This window comes from Anas platyrhynchos, chromosome 6, assembly GCF_047663525.1.
Source record: "Anas platyrhynchos isolate ZD024472 breed Pekin duck chromosome 6, IASCAAS_PekinDuck_T2T, whole genome shotgun sequence".
NCBI classification, from domain to species: Eukaryota; Metazoa; Chordata; class Aves; order Anseriformes; family Anatidae; genus Anas; species Anas platyrhynchos.
The window spans coordinates 29,617,099-29,638,628 of record NC_092592.1 but is presented as its reverse complement, the minus strand read 5'-3'; the positions used below and the strand labels follow the sequence as shown (position 1 = coordinate 29,638,628).

Below are 21,530 nucleotides of genomic sequence, written 5' to 3'. Positions count from 1 at the left end.
GGTAAATTACAAACTACTTCCCTTTATCGAAACTTCTACTTACAGTCCCAGGATAAATTTAATTTTATCTGTATTTACAGATTTGCACTGACCTACAGCATTTTATGTTAGAGTGGACAGAAGTGCTTCATTAAGAAGCTGAGAATTGGTTAGAAATCCAGTTCTGTGGAATACAGCTCAAGAGCCTGGGCTCTGCTTTTATACTGCTGGTTATGCTCAGTGATCTCTTCACAGATTGATCCTTCAGGCTCTGAAGGACTTATTCAGGCTCACCTGAGTATCATAACCACATGTCATTGATATTACTAATTGAAATGTAATTAACCAACATAAAACATGTGCTTAGACCAAGTATATATTCTACAAAGGCATCCTTCAAAATAAGGCTTCAATAGTGAATCTTCATTTTATTTTTTATTGTGTTCCTCTTCTCCTTTGTACAAGTCATGCTCTTGGCTAGATAAGGGTGCTGCTGCAGAAATACGCTATCTCAGTGTATGCAGGAAGATGATGAGTAACTAGTGTAAAACAGGGGATAAATGTCATGATTGCTCATGAGGCAAACCTACAGCAGAGAGGATTTTATGCATGCTCCTCAAGTACTTTTTGAAAGACATATTGGCTCCAGTTTTTGATGGGGCAAAATATTTTCTTTGTCTCTCACTTAGATCATATTCGAGTAATCACATGAAGACAACCAAAGACAGAGACTGTGACCCGGTTCCTGTCTTGAATCAAATGACTTATTGCAAGGTTTTCCACTTATCATATGGCCCAGGGTGTAGAATCACTTCTTTCATTTTTGTTTGTAAAACTGGTCACCCTGAAAGTGTGACCGTGTTCTTCAATCAAGCACAGAATGAGAGTTCCACAGGGGTTTTCTCTATGAATCCCAAAGCAGCAATATTGCTGACTTTGCCCTGCAACTGCCCGCTCTCCAAATGAAGAAAAGAACCTGACAGAGGAAGCAAAGCTGTAGTTGTAGTTGCTCTGACATGTACTTATATATATTGCTCTCTTTCTATGAGCTTTCCACTGTTCTCTCATCTAGCAGGGTGATTTGCAAACTTATCTTCTGTTGGGGAAGAGCAACAGAGTACTGGTATCACCTCTGTCTCTGTGACAGCTTAAGCCACTGTTACTTAAATGGAAGAAACACGGTAGACTCAGCCACTGTTGAGGTTTTTTAAAAGTGCACTGCATGTCTTCAGGGAGAGCAGAAAGAGCAAAGTCCCAATCTTTATGTATGTGTCACACCTGGAATAAAGACATGAAGGAAATTTCACCCAAAAATGTGGTCTTGGGCTGGCAAGCTTTATAACTTTCTATGCCAATGTCAGCTTTGAAACCTCTGTCAGAAAAATAAATAAATAATAAAATAATAAAATAATAATATAAAACACCACTAATTCGGTTTGGTTATTACAATATTATGTCTAAACTGTTGCTAGGATGCCATGTACAAAACATACATGGTCATCCCTGAAATGCAGATCAGATTCTGTGTTCGTGTTTACAAAGGATGAGTATTATTGTAAACTGGCAGTAAAGCAATATGTCTAAGACTAAAATATCCATGATAATGGAAGAAAGAATTTCAAATGAAAAGGAAAATGGCAGCCTTAACGCACTTTTACTGACTGTCTGTAAAGATCTTCAGGAGGCTGAGAAGTCAAAAGGAAAAATATATGCTATCTTTCGCCTTTCTGTAACATCAAGTGAAAGCTGAACATTATGAATGGGTAGCATTTGAACTCTGGGGCTTTACTCGATGGGATGGAAAAGGGAGCCTAAGATGTTAAATGTCAATGATACTGATCTCATGAGGTAACTGAATAGCCCAAGCAGGACATGCTCTTTAAAGATGCTCTTTTGCAAAACCTAATATAAATAGTCATTCTTCCTGCATAAATAGCCATACTTTGCTTAGTAAAGACTTTATTTTATGACTGATGAGAAAAGTGGGAGGTAATGGCTGTCCATGAAGTTTTAGTGAAAACTGACATGTCAAGTAAACTTTCACAGTAGCTAATTAGCAACATTGGAATCCACAATATTCTTCTGAATCCTATTTGCAGACGTAAAATAAGAATCCAGTATCCTGACTCTCTTGCATCTACCATACAGATCATATATGTTGGTTTATCTCTGGGATGTTGTTAGTTTTTAATTTTTCACCTGACAGTATTACAATGATGTTGAAGGATGATGGGGTTCTTGTTAGCCAAATACTTTGTGTTTCAAAGCAAATCATCAGGAACCCCTCTAACCACAATGCCATTCATAATTAATAACAAAGATATGCTATTTATACATTACACAGTTGAAGAGAAGACATATGTAATTATGTCTGTTTTTAAAAGGTCACAAGAAATGTACCTTTAATAAATAAGATGGCTTTGTTTCTTCCTTTTTAGCAGAACACACTCTGTGCATAGAATGGAAATCTTCTCCATACTGAATTATATTTCCTGCACTGTGACTGTACTGGCCTGCAAAAGATGGAAAGTTTTCAAAGCAAGAGATTGTTTTATGGAAGTTACAAGTATTACATGCTCAGACCTAAGTACTGAACAGATCAAATATCTGGTTAGACTTCTGTCAGGGATTGAACTGAGAAGTTCTTAATGTGTACAGTAGATAAATACTAGCCCTCAAACTGACCTCAGTCATTGCAAGGACAGAGCCCTTCAGCATACAGGACTTTGCTGTATAATTTCCAGGCTCCTTTCTTGATCCACCTTTTGATCTTAAAGCAAGCAAAGTCTCTCACAGACCAGTTGCTGAAGTGCTCTTCTATGCCCAAGGGGTCCTTACTGTTCTTCAGCTGTTTTCAGTTCCCTCTGCTCACTGAGATGCTCAATAAACCAGGGACAGCCCACTGCTGAATTAGACACTGCTCTCCTACTCCTTGTTTTCTCACAGCAAATTTTATTCCCCAGCAAAGTTTATAAAAGCTGCAGTTGCAGTTAAGGCTGTGATGGAGCACACATACTTTGTCAGCAGGGTTCATTTAACAGGACATTAGTAATAAACAGCACAAGTATGATCACTCACCATATTGATCCTTGTCTGGTGGTGGCAGTGGTAACACTAGAGCAAGAAGTGGGATGTAATTACATTTTATGTGCCAGGAATCTCTGAGATTTCAGAGGGCTGAGGGTGAGGGTTCTCTCCTCCTCCTCCACACTACCTCCCTACTCCCCAGCTGACATGGTGTTTCTGGGGAACTGAAACTGGGAAGCCCTAAATGGACTTAACACCTTGGCAGAGACCCTTGAGCAGGATTTGTGTCTCCTCTAAAGTCAGTGAGCAGTTTATTGATTTTACAGCTAAATCCTTTGGTAAAGGGACTAGGATCACTCAGGACAGGATGTGCTCCTGGAGTGAATTCTTATTTTCCCAGAGCATATATTTATGGGCCAAGAAGGGGGGGAGGCAGAGCTAGCTCCTCCAAACTGTGGTTCTTTCCAAGTTCAGCAAAGCCTCAAACTGTCTTGGGCTCCTATGTCCCCTGCTAGAAATGCTGAAGGCTGAGTGCCTTCAGTCACCTCAGGACACAGGCTCTCTGCCTCCTTTTCCCAGCCAAGTAATGCAGCTCCACCCAGGGTGCCCCTGTGCAGAGTAGTAAATGTCCTTGGATTGGGATTTACTTAAACAGAGTAAATTGGGATTGGGATTTTGATCAAACAGAAAGAAGAAACACCAAAACATGCCTACAGCTTCCTAATGAGTGAAGAGAAAGCTCCCACAGACCATCTCAGTCTCATTACTGAGGCTGTGCCCTTCCCAATGGTCCTGAGTCCTGGGCAGAACAGATCTCTTCTCTCTCTTGGGCATATTTTGCCTGCTGCACCAGTAACAGTCATTTCTCTCAACAAACAAATCCTTCCTTTGCTCAGCAGCAGGACCACTAACCTTTCTGCACTGTCTCTTTGCTCCCTCCACAAAGCAGGCACTGCCTCCTTCTGCATCCCTGACCTTTCCTCAATGTCTCTCCATTTGTTGCTTCTGTCCTTTTTAAAAAGCTTCTTATTGATGTTTTTAAACTGATGGGGGAACATAAACAAGTAATAAAGAAAGGTTAACAATACTGAATCGATACTACAGAGAGAGGCGTCAGGGAGATGGAATTGAGGAGGTTGACTGTGAAGGAAAGCAAAAGGCCAAATTTAATCACAGTGCTATTGGCAATTAAATTACATTTGGGATTGTTGTTTTTTTTTATTTTTATTATTTTTTTTTTTTAAGGAAAAACTAATGAAAGCACTGACTGGTATTAGTGTTTCAGAAAAAGCAAAATACCTGAATGGAAACTCTGACCAAAGGCTTTTTCATATTCTTGTTAAGAATAGTGTGAGCTATCCCAGATTATTATTTTTTTTTCTGACTGAAAAGGAAAGGAAAATGCCCATGATGTTAAAACAGGGGAGTTCTGTAGGTATGGGCTTAGATCTGCTACCAAGTGCAGAGATGTACATAATGTGTGTGCTCCAGGGACAGTTACTGGTAGTCCTTGTCTCAGCTTCCACATTTTTAAAATCATGTGGGAAGAAAGGGCAGATCCCACTTCTGGGCTGGATAGCTCCCTTTTAAGTGTTTCAGCACATCACTGTGAATTGACTAAAGACAACATCCAGTGCTTACTTTGAGGTTATTCTTTCAGACTGGTGTGTCTCTTGCCTTCATTTCTCACTCTTATGTTGAAGTAGAAACCATGAAACAAACAAACAAAACAGCTAAGAAACAAAAGCTCTGCACCCACCCTCCATATTTGTGATCTTACCACCAAAGTTGGTTTTGCCAGATTAGAGGATGTGGACTAATGCTGACACTTGGCCCTGCTGTCCCCGGGCCTACCCGTAACACACAGTGTGAAGGGCTGCAGCTCCTCACTGTCACCTGGCACGCTGTGTTGTGGTGCTGTCATCCCCCATGCACCGTTTGCACGGTGCTCGTGTGAAGGAAAAGCCAAATATTCTCTGCTTACGGCCATTCTGCATGCTGCTAGCATGTCCAAGTTTTCACCATATGCTACTTCAAGACCTTTCAGCCCTTACGGCTGCTCTTAGGTACAAATAATGCTGATTTTAACAAAGACTTAATTGTACTGCAACTCCTGCGAGTTCTTGGTGTGCCACAGGATATAGGGATGAGGATGTGTATTTGCCACCGAATACTAAGCAGCTTGCCTTTCATGTCAGGATCAGATATCTTAAGCATGAATGTAAATGTTAAATTGATTGTAGATGTTGCACACAATATAAATCAGTGGTTTCCACAGCAGTATCAAATGTGTTCCTTTGTTAGGTTTTGAACTGGTAGGGTGGGAGATTTGGAAGCAACACTGTTGGATGTAAAGATACAGTTAAGCCTCCTACAGCCAGTTCCATTAAGAGCACTGCATCAAAACATGTGAAAGCATGACGTGATTTAGAAATGCCAGTAGCCCCGAGGACTCCTTCTGTGCTTTAGGGACAGCACGTTGCTGTGTCCAGTTCTGTTGCACTGCTGTAAATGGGGTGAGAGGAGAGACAGGCTACAGGGGAGAACACAACATGTATGACCAAGTCACTTGTTAGTGGTGAGGCTGCTACAGCTGCTCATGAGTCTCCAGAGCATCTCCCTGAACAAGATACAAACTGGAAAATGCAGGCTCCAGGTTTGTTTGGGAGCCGGGCTGTTGTTTTGCCAGGCTTAATATTTTTTATTTTCTCCTTGTTAATGAGTTTGTGCTGTAGCCTCCTCAGAAAGCTATTCAAAGGCTCAGATGCTAATGAACAGGTTTCTCGTTATGTCAGGCAAAGCCACATAATGGGAGCAAGAAAAAGAATTAGTTAGCATAAACAAGGGAAGGATACTGGGGATGAGGAGTGAGTGTTTGTCAAAACTGGCATCGTGGCCATCCAGAAGCAGCTCTGAAGCAGAGGTTGCCAAGTTTAGTTTGTGTGCTCACTGTGGTCTCCAGATTTCAGATGAAAAGTGCCAAATGTGAAAGGAATGAGATCCATAAACCAGTTGCTGTTAAGCTCTCTAACAGGAAAATGTTACTTGTCTTCCACCAGCTGGCATTCACTTGCCTTCCCCCTTGTTCTGCTCAACTTTCTCTTCTTCCTTGGAAACTGATGAATTTGTTTCTCTGCTCAGCAGCAGCAGCATCCTCCGTGTGCAGGGCAAGACCATTTAATTGGTTTCTTTCCTTGGACTTTGGGCAAGCAAGTCCTCTGGCTGCAGCAACAGGTCTGCCACACAGGCTTTTCTAATATTCCTTCTGCCTTCACAGCACAGCAGTGTAATGGGCAGGAGAAGAGGAGCAGGCAGGGGCTGCTACAAACACTAGACTTATAGTGGAGCAACCTGGGGAGCTGTCTGATATTTACTTGTTTACCCTTTCTCTCATTTTTTTCCTCCGCTAAAAATCATCTCTGGCAAGGCACCAGATGTACTGTGTGTTGTACCAACAGGCACCAACACTGGTCCAGGGACTGACTCCCAGCTACTGCAGACTCCCAGCTACTGACAAACTTCCCAGCTCTCCTCCGGCCCTTTCCAATTTAGCAGTCAAAAATCTTATTTACGCTGTTAAAAATGTAAAGAAACCTTTGATCTTGGTTTCTGTACTTAGAATTAAGGGGAAAAAAAAAAAAAAAAAAAAAAAAGTTGTCAAGCTTTCAGTTTTGAAAGCTAGGAAAATGACCGCATCTGGTAAAGGCCTCGCCCCTGGGACAGAAGTGTATAATGGACATCCAGGATGGTAACTACAGCTCGGCCTATTCCATCCGACAGAGCTAGGCCTTAAAAGAGCTAAGGGATGGCATGTTGTGCACCACCCAAGGATCAACATGACCATTCTGCCCTAAGGGTGTCCCAATTTTGACTTTCTTAATTGTGCTACCAGCAACACATGATATCAGTCTTTCAAAAATGCAACTTCCCAGCTACATAAATTGCCCCAAATTTGATAGGATACACGCTGGTTAGCTTAGACTGAGCATGGTCCCCAGATTGTTTGTCTCAGCTAGAATCATGAACAGAGAAACACTGCTGCTTCTTAACAATCATTTGCTTTTATACAACATCTTCCTAAGGTCTCCACTGAAGAAAGATTGCTCTGCTCTCTACCATAGAAAAATCAATGCACCAGGCATGCACAGATCAGGAATAAAATGGCACTGCTGTGTTTGATGTTTCTTTATGGTAGAGGCACTCAGCTCCCCCAGAAGTTCCTTCTGCTCTGCAGAATTTGTGCTGGGGAAAGGCAGAGGAGGACAGCCTCATGTTTGATCTCCTTCAAATATAAAATTGTTCCAGGTCCAAATTTGGCATCACTCTTCCCTAACTCTCACTTCTGATGTATGGTAGACTTATGCAATTCCTTTAAATATTTACTACTATAACCCATGCCACAAAGATGCATTATTACTTTTTAACCAACATTAAAGTTTAAAAATAGAATAAAAGCCTTGCCTCATACCAGAAGAAATCACACAAACAGGAAATGCACCACATCGCGTGTCTAGAAACATAAAGAAACATTTAAAATCCCGTCCTATTCCAGAAAAATAATGTAAAGGAAAAATTAAAAATGCACTTTCTGTTGTATTTGGTTTAATTCTATCAATGCCAGTTTGGTCTTTTGTTTGTTTGCTTGCATTGTTGTTTGAAATGTTTGTACTTAATACTGTGTCTGGATCAAGATACAAACCTGAACTGAAGCTCAAAATGGTTGCCATTGCAAAGATACTGCCCCTGATTCCCTCCACAGACACACAACTTACTTGCTGGGGTTGCACAGTTCCTGTGGGAGTAAGGAATATTTAATATATAAATAATATTTTATTTAAATAATTTCTAATATTGTTGCCTGCTAACTACACACCTGGCACGGGTGCGTGGATATAACTAATCATGCCAAGCAGTGCCATTCAGGCATCACGCTTCTGCAATTCATAGGGTGCTTCATCAATCTTACTAACGGCTGGGTTTAATATTTTGGGTTAACCTTTGGCCTGGGATTAGAAAGCAGCAATTTAGTTAGCACTGGGCAAGTAGTATTAGAAGTAACACTGAATTGTTAGGCAGTCCTGACATGCTTTATACACCACAGTAAATGGACAGTTGTCATATAATAGAAATGTCATTGTCATTTAGGTCAAAAGAGAGCTGTTTGTCTGAAAACAGTGACTGCAAGCAATTTAGGAGAAAACAGAAAGATTAGCCTCACTAAGTGTGAGCTGCAAGGAAAATGTGCCTGAACAAGATGCCTCTCTTCTAACTCAGTGTTCTCCAGGCTCAGCAAGGCACTGCAGGGAGCAGCAACCTTGTCAAAGGAGGCTCTAACCTCAGTCTGGATTCAATGGGAGACTGGTAAGGTATTTCAAAACCCATCACTCAGAAAGACTCAAGTAAAAATAGTCAGAGGCAGGCAGGACACCAGGAAAGAGGTATCACACACACTTGCCCTGTTCCTTCTCTTCTATAAGCATTTACTTTTGACTACTGCTGGAAACAAGGGCACTGGGCCAGGCAGTCCTTGTTTTAGTCCTGGATGACCATTCCTGCCTTCCAATGACACACACACTTCCCAGGATGACAATCAGTTTATCAAACTACATGACCTTTCCCAAATAATCTGTAGCACAGACATATCCCTAAACTTCCCAACATCTTTGTCTTCAAAGGTTTGTCAGCCACATGAGGCATGTTCCCCCTGCCTTGTGGAAGGAGAGTTGGGAAAGTTAAAAGAGCTCAAAAATCACTGAAGACACCGCCTCTCATCAAAGACTTTTCAATATCAACTTATAAACTAACTTGAGCCATCATTTCTAAACTACATTTGGTACATTTGGGGGGGGGGGGGGGGTAGGGGGGGGGAATGGACACTGTATTTTTCTTAGGGCTGGAAATGTTTGCAGATTTCAGCATAAATTGCCCTGCAGGGTTCCAATGCATTTGAAATTTTGCATTTTTCTGTCATTGCTGAAGAAAGTATTCCTTGGAGAAATGTCACCCAACTTTAGTAGAGATCATAACTCACAGGAGAGACCTATACAACAATTTCCATTGGGATCAATACTGACCTAAACAGTTGCCTGCTCTTGACGTAACACTGCCAAATGTCTCTTCAGTGCTTTATAAATGGCAAGGGATATAGCTACTTATCAAAACAAGAAAAGTGATGCAGCAGTGGTTCTGTTCATGGAGAATCAGAAGGGAAAGGAAACAGGTGAGCCTTTATTTGGCAACAAGGGCTGAGCAGATATTTCTCGGCAATAATCACCAGCTGGAGCAAACACAGCAGCTGACAATTAGGATTTTCACCTTCTTCACATCTCTGGCCTAGGGCCAGCTTGATTGCCTTCTTCAGCTCACACCAGCAAAGTGTTTTGCTCTTCACATTAAAATTTGAAGCCTACATTTTCCATAGCATTAAAAAAATAAAATCCAAGGAGGTACACGCAGGTCCCCAGAGACAACGTAATTCTACTTTAGTTTAAGATTTGCTAATGCATTGAGGTCATTAATGTTTCATGGTGGTTCCATTTCTGTGCATGCAAGAAGCCTTTTACACCACCCTGGCTTTAATGAACTCCTCCTGTTCCCCAGGAGGCCTTTGGAAGCAGAGATGGTTTCCCCTAATGAAATGGCCCAGGCTCTTTGTTTTGAAGTTGTTTACATAGTTAATAGCCCCTTAAGGGGAAAAAACAAAATAGAAGCCTGTACATGGAGTTGCTTCACAGATAGAGTACACACGTCACTCAGAGAAATAAATCATGGAGTTTTGAAACGTTTTGATGTATGGGGGGGATTTTTTTACATTTTTTTTTCCAGTTAATGTTAATCTCTACAAAGAAAAAGATCTTCCCAGAGGGATGGGGAAAATAAGAGGGGAGATCAAGAGAGATACCCTCCATCCTACAGAACATTTGGACCTTTGCATTAGATAAACTTCTGCTAAAAGCATAACATTTGTCTTTGCTAGAAGTTCTTAAATGAGCATTATTTAGGGTAATAATCCTGGTTTGAATAGTCTGTGGGAGCCCTAATTCCAGTGTTTATGGTCAGAACAACTCCCTCCACCCCTCTCTTCTGCTTCTTGGAGAAAACTTCTGCATGCCGGCCACTCTCCTGTGATTAAGTGCTATGTAAATGCAGGTGTCAGTAAATCAAACTGACAGAGACATTCTTAGCCACCACAGAGAGTGATAGCCTTGCCTTTTGTCACCTCTGTCCCTTTTTTATCTGCCTCTAACTCATTGGCAAACCCATTTCCATGTCAAATTCAGAAAAAAAAAAAAAAAAAGAAAAAAAAAAAAAGGTCTCGAATAGTGTAGGAAGGGGTGTAACATCTTTTAACTGTGGTTTCTGATAGTTACCATGGTGGTTGTTAAACCTAGAGAACAAATGAGTGGTCTATTATTTCTGAGACTGAAGCTCATTAAAAGCAAACAAAACAACATCACACACAGACAAAAACCCCAAAGAGGCATTCAAAGTGTCATTTGTATAACTCACCTGACACAGTCCCGATGTTATAATTGTACAATGAAATATGCTTAGTGCAAAATGATCCAAATTGCCAATGTCACAAGGCTGATGGTAAAATGCCTAGGAGAACAGCAGGATTCCTATGAATAGCTGAATGTTTGCACTTTTTTAAGTGAAGGAGCAGAGGGAAAGAGGAGTCAGACCACACATAACAGTGTCTTATAAAAGGAGAGGAAATGGACAAGACATCAGGACTTGTTGCTCAAAATTAGAGAGAAGGTGGATTACTTTTACAAGGTAGCCTAACTCTCATTTACCAGGTCAATATATTTTAATCAGTCTTATGTAGGTTGTGCCTGGTGCTACCTGGGTTAATTTGAAAATCCCAGTTGACCTGGCACAGATTTTCTGAATATCTCAGACAACTGGAGGCCAAAAGACCGAGGGGTCTTTTACAGGGGACCCAGAGGTCCCCTGCAGGGAACTGTAAGTGGCTTTAAAAAGTAACAAATTCTCATCTTTATTCATTTTCCTCTTCAAAATAAGATTTTTTTTTTTTTTTTTTTTGACAACACATAGTGGGGGCAGAAAGTAGAGCAAGAGTAGCCAGACAAGATGGTTCTTGCTGCAGCCCATAGGGCCAGCAGAATATAGGGTTTCTTGCAAGCACTGCATCAGTCATGGGAAATGAGGCTCTGCTTCTGATCTGGAATTTTCTTTTCTGCTTGTCAAATAATCAGCTTGTGCAAGCAGTTTTAAACAAATTGTACACCTTACTCGGCTTAACTATGAAATGAAGTGGAACAACTGCAGAGCACTTGGATTCAGCTGGTGCTTCACCACTGCGTGGCTGGGCAGGTGGGTGAGGTGCGGGGAGCTGAGTCAGGCCACTTCAAGTCCTTTCACTTCTTCATTTTGACCCAAACTAGCAGGAAGGGACAGACAATTCCACCTGACAAGGAGAGGTTCTGAACAGCACTCACTAAACTTTGGTATAACTTTCTGTTTGGTTAATGGCGAACCATGCCAAAAGACTGGAGAAGGGCTTCTGTCCATGCAAGGGTCGTCTTCCTTCAGCACCTCCACTGCAAATAGGAAAAGGGAAGGGAAGGGGCATGATAATACTTTCAATAATACCTACTTATCTCTCCTTTTTTTTTTTTTTTTTTTAATTTTCCAGAGTTCTAAATAGCACATAAGTAAATGAATTCCGGCTTTTTCATGTTTTTTGTTTTTTTTTTTTAAGATTTCTTTTTACAATATAAAAGAACATTCCACCTTGTGCTTATTAAATTGTGAATAATACTGTGTACAGGTATTATCTAATTATTACTGATCGCACAATAGGAAGGACTGCTAAACATTAAACAGAAACCAAGACTTTACAGCAGGAAAGTTTTAATTATGGGGAAAGCTCTCCAGTCACGGCTCGCAGGATACACTTGCACACGTTAAGTAACTAAAGAGCACAGTCTGTTCTGTCAAGTAATGATCCTTTTTTTTTTGTCTGCTTGGGGAAGGAAAAAAAAGATCAACGTTTAAAGTATGCAATGAGCATTTACTGAAGGGAAAAGGAGAAATAAGTCTTCCATTCACACTCCAGATGTTCCCATTAAACAATCGTTTTCAAAAAAGCTCAGCTCATGTGGAAAGTGAGTGCTTCAGAGTTCAGAAGGGAGAAAGGGAAAAAAGTTAACTTGCAAAATAAGGGCAGCCGCTGAAGAGATCATTGCTGGTTTGGGCCTGACAGACGTCAACCCAGCACCGCGGGGCTCAGCATTGGGGCTGGCGTAACTGTGCAGGGGTGGGAGTGCAGGCACCCAGCTGCTGGACCGTGCCCATCTCCTTTAGTCCCCCAGGGACCTGCTGCCATGGGCACGTTTGCTGCTTGTAGGAATAGCATGGGTGATTTTTTTTTTTCCAGTTATTATTATTATTATTTAAAGTGTGCTTTAGAAACCTTCTTTGGCTTTTGTCTTGGAAATTAAGAGGTTTTAAGAGCTCAAAGCAAAGCAGACACTTCCCTGAATTCCTCATAGTTTTTATCATTTTGGTCAAAATAATACTAGCACGGGCAGAGCGTATGCAGACACCAACACTGTAGGAAGGCTGGATTGACTTCAGCCTCATTTATTGTTGGGCGCAGGCCAAATAACACTTCATGATGCTTGCAACAGCAGCCTGACCCAAAAGTGTTCTCTCCCATGCTATTTGCCTGCACTAGCTGGTCACCTGCGTGGTGCAGCCCAGCCACACAAACAGCCACAGAGCAAACCGCTCCACCTAGGCTACATTTTGCCCAGCCCCGCTTCCTAACTGAGGGAGCAGGAAGGGTATGACAGGTACAGAAGTGGAGATTCCCGCTCACAGTTTCTTTCTTACGGTGGGCAAGTCAAGGGCTACATGGGCTGAGTTTAAAACCGACCTGCCTTCTCTGGACTTTACAGCGGCAGGAGGGGGCAAAATTCGCAAGCATGATGGTTTGGGGAAGGTAAACACAAAAACACTTGCTAAATAGCCAAGGACAAAAAAAAAAAAAAAAAAAAAAAAAAAAAAGAGAGAGATTTTAAGGCCCTTTATGTTTTCTAAAAATATATAAAACTGGATCCCTTTAATCTGAACTGACAATGACTGTGTCACTATTGTTTTTCTGGGCTGAGTTTGTCATTATTTTATCCAGCTTTCCTGAAAGTCAATGGGGATTTTAATTACAGTTCTCTCCCAGGCTCCCCTCAGTCCAAGTTATTGCCACATGCCCTTGGCAAGTCAGAGCTCAGCCCTGCTCAAATTGTAGCAGTCCATTTTCCCATCAAAGGCACGATGCTGCAGAATGATGTATGGCTCAGTGTGGTTCATCTAACACTGTCCTTGTTATGGAGCACAACAAGGACTGGTGAGTGCCCAACCACCTGCACAGGCAGAAAAATGTATTTGTGGGTCACTACAGCAGCAGTTGGTTGAGGAGGGTTTTGTGTGTTTTGTGTAAAATACACCGGTTCTGCGGTGAAACGCCTGGTGATAGCCCTAGGTCTGAAATACTATTGAAATAAATAGTTGCACACTAGCATTTGATAGCAATAAATGGTATTACTGCACTGCTGCTGTTGCATCGCCTCCTCAGTTCTGACAGCTGTCCTGCATTGGGGACGTGTCCTTCCCATCAGGAAGATGGGGGGGCCAGTGGAGCCACCAGAGACCACTGCCTCAAGCCAGAGCACAGCACATCCTGCAGACTGTCCTGGTTGTGCACACACACCATGCCAAACTCACTTTAAACCACCTTTGTCTGTGTCCCAAGTCTTACTGGGGCAGAAAACATCTCTCAGCTCTTACAAAATCCAATTGAGCAGGGTGAGCAGTCAGTCTGCACTGAGTGCTGCTTCATACCGCTATGCCCCGATCATTTTAAAGCTGGGGACACAAGGAAGAGCTAACACCTCGGGAAGCCACCAGTTTCTGTGACACCACTGCATCAGAGCAGTGTGAACCAGGAGTGATTCTCCCTCTGAGGCAGCATGAGGAACTGGAGCAAGAAATGTCACTTCTCCTGGTACTTATGGGGCAACACAATACTCAGGGAAGATTTTAGGGATCACATCTTAGCTCTTTTTTTTTTTTTTTTCTGCTGTTCCACTTGCTCGACTATGGGCAATGGAAAACATGCTGCTTTAAAAAAAAAAAAAATCTGCTAGAGGTTTTGCTGTCAAGTAGGTCTCTTAAGCCCCATGGGTAATGTTCTCAAATGACAAAGCTGCTCTCCTTTTTGGCAAAGGTCTTTTATCAAGCGATACAGCAGCACATTTTCAATCATCTCCGTATCACAATGAAGAGACAAACCCTGTTAGCGTTGTTCTCCGAAAATCATAAAATGCACTGGCTCAGTACACCTAGGGACTAGGCTGGGCTTTGAGCTTCCATGAATCTTAGCAGCAGCGGGAGAAGTGTAATTCAATCTTTTTAACTTGGTGATATATATTCATGTCAGTGGCTTTAAGATAAGGAAAAGACTTTAGTTGAAGAATGAAACTTTTGATGAATAACCGAGAGTACGATGAATAATGTACAAATATTTCTTTCCTCTCAGTCAAAATGATTCCAGATCCTTTTTCATTTTAATCCCTGTCGTATTCTTCATTTTTATAAAAACCTTAAAGAAATGAAAGGGGAAGAAAAAAAAACTATATTTTTAAAGGGCGTTGGAGTTCTAAAAGAAGAATTTTTCCCAAGCCTTCCTGATTGCACTCAAAGATATTTTTAACAGTTCTTTTAAGTGCTAGAAAACAGAAGATTGTTTGGTTACTGGCAGTAGTAATGGTACTAATGATGGGTTACCATGCAAAACTTCAGCCTGTCTGTTCATGCTCCTCATAGAATGTGTAATTTAGCTTAGAAAAATGTCTCCTTTCACCTGGGAGGTATTTCTCATCATATAAAAAATGGAGCTGTTACAAACATTTTCCTTCCTTGCAATTTCATTCTTAATTCTGTCCCAGCTAAAAAATGATGAGAAAAAAAAACATACATAATGGTAACATCATTTCTGAAGAGAGGCAACAAAAGCAACAGGTGTAAACATGATTTTATTTGTTTTCTTACAGGATGGGAGGGGGAAGTGACAAATGGTATATTAGCTGAGAGTCCTGCCCATTTCTTCATGACTTCAGAAAGTTGCTTTCAGCAGAAAGGTGTTACTGAGCTAGAGGCAGACACAGCAGCTGCTGTCTGGTAACCCTGGTAGGAGGGAGGTCACACTGCCTGGACCTTTTTGAACTTAAATCTTCTGACACTCCTGAAATCACGTAAAAGAAAGTCATTTCCTACCCCCAGAAAATGGAGATGTCTCCTCTTCTGAACCTTTGAATTAACAAGGGTGAGTTTCACTTCCCCACTAAAGCAGCTGTATAGATGGGAATTTCTGAGCCGGGATGGGATGCCATATGAAAAGTAAGGAAGGCAGAAAAATGAATGGTGGTGCCGGAGATGAGTGGAGCAGCTCTCCAGAACAAAGTCCAATGCAGCCATTGGAAAGTATGTGATTATAAAAATATAGGCAAACTCCACTACATGATTTTATTCCTACCATGTCACTAACAGCAGGAAAAGCAGACCCACTTACTGCCATCAGTACAATAAAGTCCAGAACACTGCAGTGTAGCAAGTATTACTAGCTCCACACAGGGAAAAAATAACATTTAACTGTAGATCTCAGAGGGATGACCTATACCATATGTGCTTGACCTAAACCCCAATGCACAGAGCTCAGTGCAAAGTCAAGCCCAATCTCCAGAGATTTCCAGAACAAATCTGTTCCTCCTCTGCCTAGGTTTCTGACCCCTCTGATTTATCTGGTTTATGGAGGGAAGGCATATCATGAGACCTGTTAGATGAAATTGTTGAAAGGAAAAATTAAGACTAAAAAAGTGGCTTGCTGAAGCCAATAAGAGTGCAGAAAAAGCCCTCACTGGATTGAGTTTTTCTCCATACATATTCTTGTTTGAAGTTAGTCTCTGGAGGGGCAAAAGTCTGTCAGCAAAGTATTTTTCTGAAATGAAGATGAGGGAAACATTTTTTAAAATATAATGTGTGGGAATAAAGCCCTGTTCTTCCAGGCATGGTGAGAATGAAGTGGGTCACTTTATACCTTGATTCACTAATTCACATCTCCTGTAATCCTGCAATATTTGAGTGCAATAAATTCGTACATACCAACCCAGTAGCTGGAAACAGCTGAAACAGGTCCTGGCCATGGCTACCCCTTGCCACATGATAGAAAGACCTGCACACTGAATTGTGTGAAGCCCAATAAAGAACAGTAAGAGGAAACCTCAGATCCATACTCATTGCATATTGAGTTTATTGCCTTCAATAGCTACAAGCACTTCAGATGAACTATGGTAACATGATCAAGCTGTCTGTCTTCCATCCTCATTGATTTGGGGTGGTCTTGCCACTCTGCAGGTGTGCTGGCAGACCTTGAAGCCTTCTATTCACTCAACCACCTAGGGAAAAAAAAAAAAAAAAAAAAAAAAAAAAAAAAAAAAAAAAAAGCGCCTTTTTTTAATAACATAAGAGATAGGGAGTTTAATTAGGTCTCCCTAGTGCTGACCCCACACCCTAAAAAAAAAAAAAAAAGGCTCTCCCTGCTTCCCAAGGAACCTGTTTCCAGAATCCTGGGCATTTTCCTCAAAAATTTGGATCAAGTGAGATTTGCATCCAAGGCATTCAGGTTGCTAACAAAACTTACCAATGGTTCTTTGTTTGATCCAAATTTCTTAGACTGCATTAACAAGGGCTGGAGTATTGATTTATTATCGTTAATTCCTCTTCTTTATCCTTGTCACAGCTTTCACAGATTTATGAGGTTAAGGAGCATGAAGCTAATTAAATAATCTGACTGGCTGAACATCTGTTGAAACATAATAATAACTGTTGGAGCCAACAATCCTGAGTAGCTATTAATTCTGGTTTTAAAATTAGAGAAAGGGTTTTACGGAAGGAAAAAAAAATCAATGAAAAGCTTAACAGTGGTCTGGGTTCAGGGTGAACCATCAGCCTCCCTCTGAAGTCTCTCCCACCCACTTTAACCTTTTATACCTCCCAGTTCACTGACCCAAGCATCCCTTTTGGCCTTCCTCACATTTGGAGGTCCTGATGCAAGCTGTTGGTCTTTAGAGGGATGCAGTATGGTTTGCAGGTGTGCAGCAGCCACAACCAGAAATTTGAATGCAAACATTTCAGTGTGTCTGAACAGCCATTTAAGCTGGGAATTTAAACATTTTCTTCAGTTCCATCGTGCCCTTCATCCATATGGACCACGTAAACGGCCCCTGTGGAGTAGCCTTGGGCTGACACCTGAAACTCTCTGGGAGGAAAAAAAAATAATAAAAAAATCAAAATCAACCTTTGAAGTTTCAGGCTGCAGTTTGCAAAGGCCAGACCATTCAGCTGGGCCAAACATGTTACATCTCAATTCACCAGCCACTGGCCTCAGAGTGACTCCTCCTGTACATGGTACCCACACTCTGATCTTAAACAGCAACCACCAGAGTGGACATCAGGCCCACAGAAGGCAATGGGGCTTGTCCACAAGTTTGATTTTAGCCTTGCAGAGTAAACATAGTCCCAGTGATTCAAGGTCCTGTTCACACATGACACAAGGTGTGCTCTGAGGCCTGAAGGAGTTAATATGACCAACCAACAGCCAAAGTCTTGTGTGCCAAAACTGATGGCACTGATACCAAAAACTGCCCTCAAGCTCTCCTGCACCAAAGCCAATTGTTTGTCCTTTCTGTGATTTTTACTTGAAGAAAAAAATGGACAAATGTATTGCACATATTGTTCATATTGTAAACTGTTCATGGTCCCAAAGTGCAGGGTGTGTGTGTGGCAGAGACTTTGCTGTCTAACCTACAAAATGAAGGGAGGTAATATACAAAAAAACAGAGGAAAGTCCCTCGGCATCCTTTAACAGGGTTCAGATCTCTAGCAGTCCATAGAGTGGAACTGACAGGAACATTTCAAGGTTAAAAAAAAATGATTAAAAGCACAGTCTCACAGGTATTCCTAACAATATCTCAGATTATTCCAAGTGTAGGCGATATTATTAGGTATTAAGGTCCCGAGTCACAAATGGATTTAGACTCCCAAACTTGCCCACAATAAGCTTTAGATACTTGGGGGAATATATAGATGCTGTGAAGCAAAGCTCCTGAGGTAACTGCAGCATTTTTCCTGCTGGCAGCGCTGCCTGGTCCTAGGCATTCCAATGGTGTGTTATGGCTCTCAATCCTTCTTCATTCCCATGAACTCACAGGAGACCCAAAACCCCACTGAAACAATGATGCATGTGTGTTCACGTTAGTATAGCAAGTTTGTGACACTAGGCCATAGGAATAGCCAAACATTTCCAGCTACAACAAAAAGAGATGCTGTACGGCTTGACTTTGCCTTCTCCCGGTGGTCGGATTGTCTCTTTCACTCCACCACCTCTGTCCCTCCTTTAAAAAATAATAATAATAATAATAATAATAATTTCCCTGTTTTCTCTTCCCTCTTACTCCAGGAACTGATTTTAAATTATCCTCTCAACCCAGACAACACTTTAATTAGTAGCAGAGACAGAAGAGTAAGTCCCAAGAACAGATAAATATGGCACAGCATTTCAAGTACTCCCATCATCCTGCCCTTCCCACACTGACATCTTCAGGCCCACTGTCTGTACATTCAGCATCGGGATCCACTGCTTTTCTATATCCAACGCTTTGAAAACAATTACATGTGGCCCCCAACCTGAGCTCTGAAAATGGCCTGCAAATGCAACCTGGGTTACTGCTCACCCTTCACTCCTCTGTAATGAACCACAGTGTTTAACACTGGAGCTTCACTAGGGAATCAGCTGTTTAGAACTCACATTTTAGTTTCAAAGCTGGGCCTCAGGACATGGAAGCAGGGATGACTCCATCTTATATGTACTTGATGTGCTACACCTCCTCATGATTCTGTTAATGCAGCCTGGGATTTCAGATGTTTTCATATTAAAATGATTAAACATCCATTTCCCCCTCATTGTGCACACTGGTCAGTCACAGTCTTTCAGCCAGTCCCTTGTTCTTCCTTGCTATTTCACATCAGGTTTCCATTTTTCCTCTCTTTTTTTCCTTCCGGGTTCGTGTAACCAACACTGGCTTTTTAAAAACACACATCATCACAACATTTACGTTTATTTTAATAAACATTCTCCTTCTTCCTCCCCACTGTGTACCTGTAGTAGTAGGGTTTTTTAGTAGTAGTATTACAAACTCCCTAAATTTGGGCCTGAAAACTGCTTGACATTCACAACAAGGCATTAAAAAGGATTTATTCTGTTCCTGAAGTAGGCATGTAACTCCTCTTAATGTGAGAGTTCACACTGGTGTAAATCAAGACTAACTTCACTAATGTCAGTGGGCTTGCACAGGTAAAACTAGCATAAAGCAATGAAGCAGCAGATCCTTTTGTATCATCAGGGGTAAAATCACAACAACAACAACAAAACACTATTACTTTCTGTCCTGTCTCTACCACCACAATTGCATTAAAAATATAGTTGAGCCCTACTAATAACACATTCTCTCAATTCAGGAACAAACCATCATTTTTAATTTTGCAAGGACTCATCTCTCTCTCTTCTGCTCACACACAGACCTTCACATGTGCTAGTCTCATGAAACAGTTCACAGCAAACGATCATTTCCTTCTTCATGACCCAAAAGAAACCCATCTCTGCGGGCTTATATAGAAACATCAGCAGCCTTGTTTAATTAATGTTCCAGAGTCAAGGGTAAAATGAATAGATAAATATACTTAAAGGCTTTGAAAGCTTAGTGGCAGCAGTCCAGCACTGCTTTCTTTGTCTTTGCTTGCTGCCTCAGAGGGGAGAGGAGAAAGAGGGGAAAAAAATAAAAAAATAAAGCCTATAAAGCTTAGAAAAGTGATCTGTCTCTGGGTCTGGGGCTCCTGTCAGTTGTCAGTCCTGTGATGTAGCACCATGATATATGATAGGAGACCAGCACTCAGATGATGTATTACAATAATATGTCAGTAGTGCAATGGTGCTTTGATAATGCTTAATAACCAGAGTACTTCACTGGGGCCAAGGGAAAAAGTAAGACCTGCACAGAAAGCAAACTCAGCTACAGGCTGCCTCACCATGTTTAAGTGCATGGTGTCCTGAATTCTGGACAGGAAATGTATCATTTGTGCCCAGAACAACAACTAGAAATTGGGCAACAGCATTCAGAGGAAGGTACCTGAAACCCTAGGCCTCTTTTGGGTTAATTCTCTAGGGTGTAAGAACTTGCATTTCTGGTTGCAACAAGGTTTAGACTGAATTAAGACCAAGGGAAAGAGGTTGTGTTCTTACCTTTGCAAGGTAGGTCATGCTCCTGGCAAGCAGGAGCAGTGAGTTTACAGCTCTTCAGTCTGATGATTTTAGAAGAGAAAAAGGTCCATTAGATATCTCTTAGGTTCTGCCTTATAGCAGGAAGACTCAGCCCAATGCCCCAAATGCTACTGAAGATAGAGCCTTGGCTGGTATGGGCACACACCTTCCTTCATCTCTGTCCTAAACTGCAGCATGTGGGTGAGGGTGCAGCCAGCCCTAGCCACTTCTCATTGCATTTGTACAGTCCATCACCAGCATTGCTGCAATGTGGTTTATTCAGTGGTGGGCACAAGGGGATGTGTTCTCAGCCAGGCCCTCTAGGTGCTCCCATTATACAAGTAATGAAAGGCTCTTCCTGCACAAGGAACACAAGAGCATCATGAGTCAGCAAGCCCAAATCCAATCAAACGTTTCACTATCAGCATTTCAAGCTGGGGAAAATGGACTTGACGGTACTTTTCCTTCCCATACCACAGCTGTCCCATAGCTGGCATGCCAGCTTTGGCTCACAAAGGTGCTATTGAACACCACAGTGAGAAGTGAAACAAGACAGCAGCAAGGTTCCTCCGTGAGTAATTATGATGGTCTGTTCCTGGGCAGCACCATATCCCCAAGGGAGGGATATTTGGTGTAAACATGAGAATATCACAACGTAGCAAGCAATGCTTACACCGCCTTTAACAAAGGGAATCCACCTCACACAGCAAATGAGCTACTGCCCATATTCCCAGATTATGAGGGCTGAAGTTTTAGTGCCTGTATGTGACTTCACTGCTGCACTTAGCTGGGTTTCTGCGCATAGTTGATTACTGAGCCTCGGTGGTAGGTCATTAAGCCACTGTAATTTCATCATTAGTGCTTATCTGTTAATGATCCATATTTCAGGACTATTTAAACATAAGAGTTACATGGGCATGGCTGTAAAGAAGGCCAAAACCAAAGATTTCAAAAGCTGGGAGGTCTTCTGTGACACTGGAGATGTCTCATACATCATTCTCCAAAATAGCCACCCTAGCACTCGGTTGCCTGACCTTTTCAGCTTAGTAACGTAAAGGAAAAACAGAAACAACTGGTTGTTAATTATAGAAGGGAGAATAAACAGAATTAATTTACATTCATG

At 41.6% G+C, this 21,530-nt stretch overlaps 1 long non-coding RNA gene across 1 annotated transcript; it reads right to left on the bottom strand.

The window, feature by feature from the left end:
* Positions 1-420: 420 nt before the first annotated feature.
* Positions 421-9,210, bottom strand: LOC110353451 (uncharacterized). The gene is made up of 4 exons (XR_002403942.4): positions 9,081-9,210; positions 7,706-7,798; positions 2,380-2,492; positions 421-1,257 (listed from the first exon to the last, which is right to left on the bottom strand). It is a non-coding gene; the product is annotated as an uncharacterized lncRNA (long non-coding RNA).
* Positions 9,211-21,530: the final 12,320 nt, after the last annotated feature.